Genomic DNA, 12,245 nt, shown 5'->3' with positions numbered 1-12,245 from the left:
GATGTTTGACATAATAATTTGCATTTTAAGTTTATAAGATGACCTATAATACTAGCTTTCCTCACAGCATTTGCATGTAATTATTTTCAAGGAACTAATTTATAATCCATTATGACAAAAACGTATCTGAATTATGTATTTTTACAGGAATTATATTTTAGAAAGACAAGCCTAATGCAGTGGGTTCACTGGTGTATACAGTTTAGTAGACTTTTAAGCTTATATTGGCATTTTAAATTAATTTGAAGTACACCATTCTGGATAAAAGACCCAAGTATAGTAAATCCAGGTCTACTGATGGAAAATAGAATGTTTTTGTTTTGTTTCACTTTATTATAGTCAATAGATAATCTGATTGGGTTGGCATCTATGTCATTCAATATAGCGTTAGTTTTAGTTGGTATATTTATAGCTTGTTACTAACATTGTAAGCACTATCGAGTTAAAACTAAAATTTGAAAATGAAGATACAGGTCATGGGTATGTTAAAACAAAAAATATTTCTAAGATGCAGCCTCTTGTATAAAACTTGCTTTTTTATTGGTTCATAAGAAAGCTTTGAGGTTTCTCCTTTATGCTGGTTTAACACCATCAGCTTAGTCTCTGGTATAAGTCTGCAGATTTAATTTAGAAATTTAGAAAGGATTTTTTGTGAATAAATCTATAGTTGATTATCACAGAGATGCTATTTAACATATGCAAAGTGATTTTTCAGATCTCTTGTTGTGAGTTGTTCTAAGCCAGAGGCTGACCAACTATGGTCCATTTATCAAATCCATCCTGATACCTGTTTCTGTAAATAACATTTTATTGAAACACAGCCATATCCCATTTATTTAGGTATTGTTTATGGCTGCTTTCCATGGCAAAGGAAACGTTGAGTAGTTGTGAATGAGACTCAATGGCCTACAAAGCCAACAGTAATCATTTAATTTTTTATAGAAAATGTTTTGAAACTGTGGTTCTGGGCTAGTGGTTCTCAGAGGTGGTCTTTAGACTAGCAGTAGGAGCATCTGGGAAGTTGTTAGAAATGTACATTTTAAGCACCACAACCCACATTTACTGAATCCAAACCCGTGAAGGGCAGATCCAGTCATCTATGTTTTGAGAAGGCCCTACAAGAGATTCTGATGGAAGCTCAAGTCTGAAACCACTAGCCGAAATCAAATGACTGGTTGCAGATGACATTAAATCATCATAGATACAAAAAACTAATAAGGATAGACATATTTCAGAGTTAAGTCTTGTCTGATATAAGATAAATAATGTAACTGTTGCTTGCGTTATAACAAGCAAGTCCTCAACAATTGGATCCATCACTACAGGGAACTCAGCTGGATTAACTATATTTGATCATGAAAGACATAACAAGAAGGGAGAAGTGTATAAAGTGTTATTTTCTGGCAGAGAGATCTTCATTATCCCTTGTTAGTTTAATGAATACTACTTCTTGTCCTGTACAGGTCAGTGTTAATTCCCTAAGAAAGAAGTCTGTTTTTTAGAATAGGAGCAGGATATTATTGCAGTTAATTAAGACATTAACTTTTCAGTCACACATAAAATTTTATTCTCTAATGTGACACTTAATATGACCAGCTACAGGTCCTTGGGTATTATTTTTTTAATCTAAGATTCAGTTTACTTATTTGGAAAATGAGGATAATGAAAGAACCTACCTTGAAGGATTGTTTGGAGAATTAAGAAAGATGTATATTAAGTACCTGGTATAGAACTTCAGACATAGCAAGTTTTTTTTCCCACTCTCTCTTGCTTTTCACTTATTGTTATTGTTCTTATTTCAAACTAACCATTTGAAGATAGCAAAGCAGGTTTTGAACATAGAAATGAAAATCTATATGAATTATAACCACTATTTTTAGAAAGGAACAAGTTGTAAACTCATGACGTAAAGCTAGAATTCTTGCAGCAGTGTTGGATAGTAATTTGTGTTAGATAGTAATTTGTCTCATACAGTTAGTCTAACACAGGTTCTTTCCCTATGATTCTACAAATTCAAAGTGGGATCTAGACCCAGACTTACTGGTCAACCCCTATGGAAAACTGCCATCTTAGAAAATCATCATAGAAAGCCAAATGGTAGTAGCTTCTCTTTACTGAAAATTGAAAGAATAGCAGAACTTGACTCAGACAATAGGATCCTCCAGATGCAGAGCCCTCTTGCATTTAGATATATTGCAAACAAGAGGATTTTGCTAAATAACATAATTCATACTGCTTTCGTTTATAATCTTTTATGTTCTTTTACAATATTTTCAATGTTAATATTAACATTAGTTCAACAGACATAGCTCTTAAAAATTATTTCATGTGACTTATATAGTCAAGCAAACTTTCAGTAAAATTTGATTCTTGTAAAAGACTTTTAAGCATGTTAAAGTTACTTCCCGCTTAAAAAATTAATAAATAAAACCTTTGTCTTCAAAACCAAAGCACCATTCCCCTACAGCCCTACATTCTCGTTTTCTTCTTAGGCAAACCTCTCTAAGGAGTCATCTGTACTCACTCCATTTACATACCCCCTATTCACTTCTCCAAATCAATGCAGTCTCGCTCCTACCCAATCAATCTGCTGAAAGAGTTTTCATTTAGACTACCAATAATCTCTTTGTCATACTGTGTTAGTTATCATGGGTTTGATCCCTGGCTTTACTCAGTGGGTTGGGGATCTGGTGTTGCTGTGAGCTGTGGTGTAGGTTGCTAATGTGGCTCGGATCCCGAGTTGGTGTGGCTGTAGTGTAGGCATTTGCAGCTGTGATTTGACCCCTAGTCTGAGATCTCCATATGCCAAGGGTGCTGCCCTAAAAAAAAAAAAAAAAAAAAAAAAAAATGTATCCTACAGTTTCTGGAGTAAAAAATCCAGGCAGGGCCTGGATAGGTTCCTGCCTCAGGGTGACATCAGGCTGAAGTCTTTTCATAAAGTCAACTAGGGAAGAATCTACTTCCAAGCTTTCTTAGGCTGTTGGCAGAATTAGTTCTCTTGTGGTTCTGTGACCAAGAGCTCTATTTTTTGCTGACTTCCAGCTGAGGGCCGCATTTCGGTTCTAGAGGTCTCCTTTAGGTCCTTGCTACATGTATATTGTCAATATGGCTGCTACTTCATTATTTCTACTAAAAAAGTTATAAATAAATGAAATTAAACTAAAAAATGTTCACGTAACCCACAGGAAGGCAAGAAAAAAGAAACAGAGGAATGAGAAACCAATGGAACAACAGAAAACAAAATGGCAGACATAAGCTTTAATAGATCAATAATTACATTAAGTGTAAATGGTGTAAATACCTCAATTACAAGCCAAAGTTTGTCAGATTGGTTAAAAAAGAATAAAAAAAAAGTTGCCTGTAATAAATACTTTTTAAATGTAACAATATGAAAAGGAGTTATATATGTAAGATTTATAAGTATTTAAATGAAAACTTGAGTGACTATATTAGAAAAAGTAAGTTCAAAGTAAAACATAATAAAGAAGATGATTTCATAATGATAAAGGGGTCAGTTCATTCAACAGGCTGTAACAAGCCTAAATATTTATTTATTTATTTTCATTTATAATGATTTTTATTTTTTCCATTATAGCTTGTTTACAGTGTCCTGTCAGTTTTCTACTGTACAGCAAGGTGACCCAGTTACACATACATGTATACATACTGTTTTTCTCACATTATCATGCTCCGTAAGTGACTGGACATAGTTCCCAGTACTATACAGCAGGATCTCATTGTTTATCCATTCCAAAAGCAATAGTTTGCCTCTATTAACCCCAAATTTCCAGTTCATTCCACTCTCTCCCCTTCCCCCTGGGCAACCACAAGTCTATTCTCCATGTCTATGATTTTCTTTTCTGTGGAAAGTTTCATTTGTGCTGTATATTACATTCCAAATATAAGTGATACCATATGGTATTTGTCTTTCTCCTTCTGACTTACTTCACTTAGTATGAGAGTCTCTAGTTCCATCCATGTTGCTGCAAATGGCATTATTTTTTCTTTTTTATGGCTGAGTAGTATTCATTCCATTGTGTATGTATATCATGGATCTTAATCCATTCATCTGTCGATGGACATTTAGATTGTTTCCATGTCTTGGCTATTGTGAATAGTGCTGCAATGAACAATGGGTGCATGTGCCTTTTTCAAGAAAAGTTTTGTCCGGATGCATGCCTAAGAGTGGGATTTCTGGGTCATATGGTAGTTCAAGCCTAAATGTTTATGACTTCAATTTATTTTTTACAAATTTATATTTTCTCCAACTTTGTTTTAATTGCTTTACTATGATGTCTTTTTTTTTCCTTAGTCCAATTTAGTTTTCCATGGCTAATTAATTCTTGGTTGCATCATTGGGATTGTGGCCTGTTTAAAAGAAAAAAACAACATAATTATTTTCATATAGAGAAATATCTATGAAAGTATATTTTTGCCTCAAAATTACCCTGAGTCAATACTGTGTAAACCAAAATTCCACAAAGCCTATCTATTCATTTTCTGCATAATAAGAAAAACTCATTGAAGAGTTTTTTCTTTATTTTACTTTCTTATAAAACTTAAATTTCTAATAAAATAATTCTATCCTTATAGCATTGATATTTTTCCTTAATGTAAACAATCTATTGTATATTATCAGGAAATAACATTTAAAAATATTTTGTTTTCAAGTAATTGAAAGCTACTTTTCCAAATGTCAAAATATTCTTGTATTAACCAGTTTGTTAAAAGTCATGATACTTAATCAGGTTCCTGCTTTCATGTTATTGAAATCATTGAACAGGAGTTCCCGTCGTGGCGCAGTGGTTAACGAATCCGACTGGGAACCATGAGGTTGCGGGTTAGGTCCCTGACCTTGCTCAGTGGGTTAACGATCCGGTGTTGCCCTGAGCTGTGGTGTAGGTTGCAGATGCGGCTCGGATCCTGCGTTGCTGTGGCTCTGGTGTAGGCTGGCGGCTACAGCTCCAATTCGACCCCTAGCCTGGGAACCTCCATATGCGGCGGGAGCGGCCCAAAGAAATAGCAAAAAGACAAAAAAAAAAAAAATGAAATCATTGAACATTATTTAACCTTTCCCTGATAATTCAAGGACAGTTTTATGAAGACCCATTGGTATTTAGAATTCAATCTGGACTTCCCTTTGTATCATGTTGTCACCTTTCACTTGTGCTGTGATTCTTATTTTCTAGCTACCCCTTCTTTTGGCATTCTGTATCTCATTCAGAGCTGATACACCATCCTCACTAAGAAATTTATATTTGGAGTTCCCATGCTGGCGCAGCAGTAATGAACCTGACTAGTTTCCATAAGGATGCAGGTTTGATCCCTGGCCTTGCCCTGTGGGTTAAGGATCCATTGTTGCCATGAACTGTGGTGTAGGTCGCAGACGTGGCTCGGATCCCGTGTTTGCTGTGGCTATGGCATAGGCCAGCAGCTACAGCTCCAATTCGACACCTAGCCTGGGAACTTCCATATGTCCCAGGTGCAGCCCTAAAAAAAAACAAAGAATTTTGTATTAAATATGTGTCAATGAATGAAGGCTTGAATACTAATCAATCCTTGGATGGATTTATAGTAAACAGATAAAGAAGTGGGGAACATTAAATGCAATATAAGAGGTGGGGTGCATTAATTTAAAAGAGTCTAAGCTTACCCTTCTTCTAGTTGACTTCATCTCAAATTCCAGATACTTGATTTCTTTACCAGATTCCTATTTTAAACTATGCCCCAATGTCTCAAGTATGGTATTGATGACTCACTTGGTCAGGGGTCTTATGAAGTGGGGAGAGGGAAAGAGCTCATATCTGCTAAGGAAATTTGATGAGATCCTCAGGCTGGTGGCACCATGCTATGTGGCTACAGACCTCACACATGTGCATAATAATGTCACCGTACAGAGGAAGAGTTACTTTATTTACCCAGGTTTCTCTTTATGCTAGGAAACCTCCCAGATGCTTCTAAAAATGTTTCCAATCATTTCACTAGCCTAAATTGGGATAAATCCCTATTCCTGTACTATTAGTATACACCATAAGAATGCTATGTACTCACTGGTTTAAGTTTATTATACTTTCAAGAGCTAGTTTAATATTAAATAATCCTAGGTGATATAAGGAAATGAAAGGAAGATAATGTATTTGCCCACTAGGTTTAGCATAATGGAGCAGTTAAGGTTATTTAACACTACATCCCATACTAATGCTTGCAGTGTATATTTGTCTATATGTAGTTAGCTATCCTAAAATATTTTAGGGATGGGAATAGGAAAAGGGAAATAACAGGTGGTACCTGGGAGATTGGGTATCTGGGTACTGATATTAAAGTGACTTCCAGGCCCTTATTTGTCATTCAGTGCCCTCTTTTCCTGTCTAATCTCTCCAATTTGTGGGCAGCTATATTTCTATCATCTTCAGTTGCTCTGTTAACTTTCCTTAAAGTACAGTTTCTGGTTTGGAATAAAACCCATTTCCTGTACATCTTCCTTCCATTTTATAGCCAGCGCTTCTTTCTTTCAAACTTAACCAGTTATCACTCACATTTCATAGATGAGGCTATAGGATCTCAGACATATCAAGTAATAATGCAATGTCATATAGCTAGTAAATGCAAAAGCTGGAATGCAAACATAAGTTTGACTTCAGAGTATCTTTTTTCTACCATTCCATGCTATATACGTACATGATAGTATTCTGTGTTCTAATTTTAGCTCTCAGAATTCACTTTTTGCTTAATCCTTAGATTTTTTAAAACATAAACTATCATACAAAAAAGGTATATAACATGTATGTATAACTTAAAGAATTATAAATTAACACCCATATGTCTAAAACATCAGTGTTGCTGAATTATTCATTCCTACCCAGCTCTAATCATCTCTTTAGTTCAGCACATTCATTCCAGGAGACTAGTCTCCCCTACTCCTCATTTTTCAGGTCTTTCTTTAAGGTTCTTAAGTCCTACAGCAAAGCCAAAGAAATAGTGTATATGATTTTAGTGCAAGGGGACTCAAGAGAAACAAGTGGTCAGTGATTTCTCATTAGCCAGGAAATCTTATTAAATTTATGGCTTTCTATTATATATTGTGAGTATAGAGTATCTTAACAAGAAATAATGTTTCATTTTAAACTTGGGTTTTTATCAGCCCACATCTATAAGTAACACATGTTAGTCACTAATAATTTTGACATGATGTAAAAATAAGATTAAATGGAGATTAGATTAAATTAGGTTCATAGCCTGAACATTCTTAGGACAATTAGAAATGAAATCAAACTCATGCAAACTTAGTACAAAGTTACTGTATTTTAGATAGATTTTTCATTCAAGGTAGTAATAGAAATTCAGGCAAAAATATATCTTAAACTTTTCTTTGGAATTCCCACAGGTTTAAACCAGCTTCCTTGGGTTACCTGCAAGGAGATTTCTCCCAAGATAATACTTATGAAATAATTTTAGAAAAAGATCCACTAGCATTTACTTTCCTAGCACCTCTAGCTTAGCAAACCATTCATGTTAGGGCTTGAATCTCCACTAGACTTCTTTTAAAATGCAAATTCCCTTGAGGGTAATGATAGTCAATTCCTGAGACTCTTTAACATAAAACTGATTTTAGATCACTGATCTCAGTCACTGGAAGGAGTCAAATATTAAGAAATCTTTGGACACCTAGGAAGAGAAAAGAAAGGTCAAAAAATGGTTACATAGATGAGGATTTTGAAAAATAAATTCATCTACTACATATTTTTGCTAAGGGTTGGTTTCTCACTTGGTGAAAGATTTTCAAATAAAATTTCAGCCCTTTTGATATCTTCCACTTATTTCAGTAGTAACCACCCTACTAATTTATTCCTTCTTTATAAAAGATTCTCTTTCTCTTCTTGGCATTGGGCAGGTCTTCCCTCCTATCATTCTATGAAACACTTTGGACAAATAGTTAATGCAATGCTTACAACATAGTATTTTATCTTTTGCTTGCATGTCCATTTCTTTCCCATTGGGCTGTGAGCTGCATAAGGGTGGGCAGATACTTTCTTTCTTTTTGTATGCAAAAGTTCTTGGGCCAGGGATTGAACCTGCTCCACAGCTGTAACCACAGCCGCAGTAGTGAGAACATAGGATCCTTTACACACTGAGCCATGAGCTAACTCCATTTTTTTTTCAACATACAACTTATTTATCTGTCTATTAACATTAAGCACAATATTTGATATATAACTATCACTCTAATAAAAGTTTAATAAACAAACAAAAGAAAGAACAAACTATAAAAGATACAACTTGATTCAGGCCATGGTATTAATTGGAGTTTAAAGACATCCAAGAGATAACTTCTGTATTCCAGAAAAGTTTTGGAATTAATTATGATATTGACAAGCTATCAGGCAGTTAGAGATCAAGCATTAACTTTATTACTGTTATCAGCTAGATTGGGAGGGATGGGATCAAGATGGCGGAGGAATACGATGCGGAGTTCACCTCCTCCTACAAAAACTTTAAAAATACATCTACATGTGGAATGATTCACAGGGAACATCTACTGAACTCCATCAGAAGACCTCAGATTTGCAAAAGGGAAAGAAAACCCCCACAAGGCCAGGTAGGACAAAGGGAAAAGAAAGAAAAAAGAGGAGAAAGAGAAAGGAATCAGGACAAGGCTTGTGTCCCAAGGAGAAAGCTGTGAGGGAGAAAAGGTTTTTGCACCCTGGGAAGCCTCTTACTGGCAGGGAGATAAGCTTGGATAAGAAGGGAGCTTTAGAGTCTAGGAGGAAAGAGTAGCAGCCAATTTCTTGAAGGCAAAGGGAGAATAACCTGCATAGATGGTCAGCACCGACACCCCCTGCTCCCCAGCTTGAAATGCTTGACCATTGGAACAAGTGGGGGCTGGGAGCTGAAACTCAGTCTTCAGAAGTGAGACCCAGGGAGAGGACCAAGGTTGGCTTTGCAGAGACACCCTGAAGAGGCTGGACTGTAACATAAGAGGATCTACTTGGAAGAAACCTGGTCCTGCCAGAAAGGCAAGGTACAATTGTTAAGGGGCATGTAAGGAGGGGTGTAGGATTGCCATAAGTGCTTCTTCCCCTGTGAGTGCTCACAGGTAACAAGGCGCCACCTACAAGAGATCTGGGGGCAGGTGCAAACCTCTGCCACCACTGTGGTCTTCAGAGGCCAGCAGTGGCTAGGAGACCTGCAAACAGGCACCAAGCTCTGCCCCGCAATGTCCCAGGAGTGTGCCAGTCCCATTTGCCCCTCCAAAACCTGCCCCTGCTCTGCCGGGATTACAGTGAGCCCCAGATACTCCCACAAAACCAGCAAGCCAGCAACAGACCCTCCCCATTGTTCCAGGGGTGTGCTAGCTCCCCTCACCCCTGCAAAACTTGCAAGCAAGTGCCAAGCCCTGCCCTTGCTGCCCCAAGAGGGTGAAAGGGCTCCCACGCCTGCATACCCTATATTAAGGGGAAAACAGCTGAGAAAAGAGGCAGCAAACATCTAGAAAAACAAGCAGCCTTTTGCTTCAGGACAAGATGGTGGAATAGAAAGACTTGAACTTACTTCCTTTCACAAAAACACCAAAATCACAACTAACTGCTGAACAACCATTAACAGAAAAGACTGGAACCTACCAAAAAGGACATGTTTCATTCAAGGACAAAGTAATGGCGACAATGAGATGGCCAGAGGGCATGTTTATGATATAACCAAATTCCATACCTTCCGGTTGGATAACCCACAAACTAGAAAATAATTCTCTCAGAGGTTCTCCCACAGGAGTGAGAATTTTAAGCCCCATGTCAGGCTCCCAAACCTGAGAAGGTGGAATTGGGAAGAATCTCCACCCCACTCCACAGCATTTGACTTCGAAGGCCAGTGGGGTTTGAGTGCAGGAATTCCACAGAAAGGGGGAAAACAGAGACTCCAGTCTTAGTTCACACGGGGTTTCAGGTGCACTGGGACCCAGCACAAAGCAGGAAATCTATAGGAGCCTAGGCTATACCTACCTGTGGATCTTGAAGGGTCTCCTGGAGAGGGGAAGGTTGACTGAGACCCACAAGAGGGGCAAGGTCACTGGTGACAGGGGGCCCAGAGAATATTGATTGGTATGATCTCTCCCAGAGGTCGTTTGGAACTCCCATAAGTTATAAGCTGATTTTTCAGCAGAAATTCTGTAGGCAATAAGGGAGTAGCACAATATATTTAAAGTGTTGAAAGAGAAAAGCCTGTGACAAGAATACTCTACTCAGCAAGGCTGTTATTCAGCTTTTATGGAGAAATCAAAAGCTTTACAGACAGACAGAAGCTAAGAGAATTCAGTACCACCAAACTAGCTTTACAACAAATGCTAAAGGAACTTCTCAAAACAGAAAAGAAAAGGCCACAACTGGAAACAAGAAAATAACAAATGAGAAGGCTCATTGGTAAAACAAAACACACAATAAAGGTAGGAAATCATCTACGCACAAATATAATATTAAAACCAACAATCATGAGAAAAGGAGAGTATGATTGCAGGATATTGGAAAGGCATTTGAAATTAAGAGACCATCAACTTAAAATAGTCTTGCATATATAGACTGCTGTATCAAAACCACATGGTGATTGCAGACCAAAGATCTAAAATAGATACACACAAATAAGAAAAACACAACACTAAAGAGAGCTATCAAATCACAAGAGAACAAAAAAGGAAGGGAAGAAAAAAGACCAAAAAAAAAAAAAACCAAACCCAAAAGAATTAATAAATTGGGAGTTGTTGCTGTGGCTTAGTGGGTTAAGAATCTGACTGCAGTGTCTCAGGTTGTATCTGACTGTTAAGAATCTGACTGTAGGAGTTCCCGTCCTGGCGCAGTGGTTAACGAATCCGACTAGGAACGATGAGGTTGAGGGTTCGATCCCTGCCCTTGCTCAGTGGGTTATCCATCCAGCGTTGCCATGAGCTGTGGTGTAGCTCGCAGACACGGCTCGGATCCTGAGTTGCTGTGGCTCTGGCGTAGGCTGGCAACTACAGCTCTGATTAGACCCCTAGCCTTGGAACCTCCATATGCTGCGGGAGCGGCCCAAGAAATGGCAAGAAGACGAAAAAAAAAAAGAAAAGAAAAAGTAAAAGAAAAAGAACAAAAGAATCACTTAGTCTGAACCACAGAGAGAAAATAGACTTAAAAAAAAAAAAAAAAAAAAGAATCTGACTGTAGAGGTGTGGGTTTGATTCCCTGCCTAGTACTCTGGGTTAAAGGATCTTGTGCTACTGAAGCTGCAGAGTAAGTAACAGCTACAGCTTGGATTCAGTCCCTCATCTGGGAACTTCCATATGCCACGGGTGTGACCCTAAAAAAAGCAATAAACAAAATGGCAGTAAGAACACACATATCAATAAATACCTTAAATGTAAATGGAGTAAATGCGCCAACCAAAAGATATAGACTAGTTGAATGGATACAAAAACAAGACCTGTGTATATGCCATCTACAAGAGACTTACTTCAGATCTAGGGACACATACAGACTGAAAATGAGGCGATGGGAGAAGATATTCCATGAGAATGGAAATCAAAAGAAAGCTGGAGTAGTAATGCTTATATCAGACAAAATAGACATTAAAATAAAGAAAGTTACAAGAGACAGAGAAGGACACTACATAACAATCAAAGAAGAAGATACAACAATTGTAAATATATGAAGTGGGATGGATGAGGAGTTTGAGATTGGTAGATGCAAACTGTTACATTTAGAATGGATAAGCAATGAGGTCCTACTCTACAACATAGGGAATTAGATACAATCTCTTGGGATAGAACACAATGAAAGATAATATGAGGAAAATAATGTGTATACATATATGTATGACTGGATCACAATGCTGTACAGCAAAGAGTGACACAACACTGTAAATCAACTATAATGAAAATAAAATTAATAAAACAGAGGTCTTAAATGACACGTTAGACTAGATAGACTTAATTGATATTTAAGAACATTCTATCCAAAAGCAGCAGAATACAGATTCTTCTCAAGTGTACGTGGTATATTCTCTGGGATAGACATCTTGGGTCACAAATCAAGCCTCACTAAATTTAAGAAAACTGAAATCATATGAAGCATCTTTTCTGACCACAACGCTATGAAGTTAGGAATCAATTACATGAAAAAAATTAAGAAACACAAACATGTGGAGACTAAGGTATATGCTATTAAACAACCAGTGAAGAAATCAAAGATGAATTAAAAAAATACCTAGAGACAAATGACAATGAA

General features: G+C 37.1%; 1 protein-coding gene across 1 annotated transcript in view; it reads left to right on the top strand.

Annotated features, from left to right (window-relative positions):
* Positions 1 to 12,245, top strand: part of LRRC7 (leucine rich repeat containing 7) — a 538,317-nt gene that overhangs the window by 111,142 nt on the left and 414,930 nt on the right.

The sequence above is a fragment of the Sus scrofa genome, chromosome 6 (genome assembly GCF_000003025.6).
Source record: "Sus scrofa isolate TJ Tabasco breed Duroc chromosome 6, Sscrofa11.1, whole genome shotgun sequence".
Taxonomy (NCBI): Eukaryota; Metazoa; Chordata; class Mammalia; order Artiodactyla; family Suidae; genus Sus; species Sus scrofa.
Note: the sequence above shows the minus strand (reverse complement) of the source record. Positions and strands in the feature narration are given on the sequence as shown.